The sequence below is a fragment of the Atta cephalotes genome (assembly GCF_000143395.1).
Source record: "Atta cephalotes unplaced genomic scaffold scaffold00024, whole genome shotgun sequence".
Taxonomy (NCBI): domain Eukaryota; kingdom Metazoa; phylum Arthropoda; class Insecta; order Hymenoptera; family Formicidae; genus Atta; species Atta cephalotes.
The window spans coordinates 3,687,113-3,688,819 of record NW_012130088.1 but is presented as its reverse complement, the minus strand read 5'-3'; the positions used below and the strand labels follow the sequence as shown (position 1 = coordinate 3,688,819).

The window sequence follows — 1,707 nt, the reverse complement described above, 5'->3', positions numbered from 1 at the left end:
AGAAGTAAGAAGTAGAGAGAGAGAGAGAGAGAGAGNGAGAGAGAGAGAGAGAGAATCTGTTAGTATAACTTGTACTCTACAAAATGAAATAGATATATATTTAAAATTTCCCAGCAAACGAGAATGGATTGAAATGAATTGAAATGGATTCAGATTTTCAGAAATGTTGATTCATGAATGTTAAAATGAATGCTTTTCAATCCTGAATGCATTTTTATTCATTTACAGGAATTGCATATTTTTGTGCCTTTCAAATTAAAAATAATATTAGCTTTTTCTGATAAATACTGTCAAAATTTTGAATAGACGCAGTTTTTCAATCTAATTGCATCCAATTGAATCTAATCGAATCCAATTAAATCCAATTAAATCCAAAAAAAAGTATTCGCTATTTAAAATACGCATTCGGATAGAAAAAATTTCAATCCATTTTAATTCATTCTCGTTTGCTGGGATGTAAAAGCGAAATAGCCAGTATTTATAATCAGTTCTTATGGCTAAGATTTAAGTAAGCTAAATCTCAAGTACAGTCTTAAGAATCCATGAATCTATCAGAGAGTTATATTAGTTATATCTCCATTACTTAAAATGGTCTTCAAATACGAATGGACTATGAATACTGCATAGAAAGTTTTAGTGTAATTCAGTGTAGATAAATAGGCTTAGATACATATTTAAAATCAGGCAAAAGCGAGAAAAAGTTTTAATGCAGTTTAGTGTAACGACAAAATTAATAAATCTATTTAAAATTCTAATACAGTTAAGGGAAGCAGGAATAAAACAGGTCTAAAGAATACAGGCCTAATATTACAGAATAACAGATTGAGTTTAAAGGAAGAAGATATACATTATACTTATTTATATATAAATTATATTAGAATAAAATGTTTATAAAGAAATGCTAAAATAATATACGTTTTTAGATGATAATGCCACAATATCAAAATTTATGTTGTTTTAAAAAAAAATATTATTTTTGTTCAATATTTACCATATATCATAAGCATAAACGCAAACATGGCCTAACAATATTACATTACAAAAAATAATTTAAGACAATCTTTTATATATCGAGAGGATTAAGGTGTTTTTATTTACATATACTTTAGTTAACTTACTTATTATTTTACTCCGTTATTAATGTATGTACTGTAATTTAATTAAAGATCAATCAAGATGACAAACTACAATTATTACAAATCAATCATTAAAATCTTAACACCAGTGTCGCCAATACGAAAAAATTTCTAAATAATTTAAAAATCTTTAGAAATCTTCAGTTATTTACTAGAAAATTCGAAAATCTCTAATTTTTCATTAAAAATTTTATAACGATTTCTGCCCGACCAAGTTTGCATCACTGAATTACAATACATACTGGAACGTGCATTGCCGTGCTCATGATGGAATTAAGGTGAAATCACATAGTGCGAAAAACGAGAATGCGTCGTAGAAATAATCAATCAGCATTATTCTGCGTTATTTCAAATCATTTTCAATGAATTGCTTATTACTTAAGCTTATTATTTAAGATGATCTTAAATAAGAACTAACTACGGATACCGGCCTTTGATGCATCATGTGAACATAACTTGTGTGATGGAAAAATGCGGAAATGCTAATCAGTTGTTTCAATGATTCTCTATTTTGCAATCGTTTTCACCGTGTGATTTTTTACACCTAATCATCGTAAGTATGAGCAGCACA

The 1,707-nt window shown here is 27.7% G+C and overlaps 1 protein-coding gene across 1 annotated transcript in view; it reads right to left on the bottom strand.

Moving 5' to 3' along the window:
* LOC105620126 (protein Dr1) overlaps nucleotides 1-1,199 on the bottom strand; it is a 10,183-nt gene extending 8,984 nt beyond the window's left edge. The window contains exon 1 of the mRNA XM_012201632.1: nucleotides 1,119-1,199. The gene's annotated coding sequence lies outside the window, so the exon portion shown is untranslated. The remainder of the gene's footprint in view (nucleotides 1-1,118) is intronic.
* Between the last annotated feature and the right edge of the window lie 508 nt (nucleotides 1,200-1,707).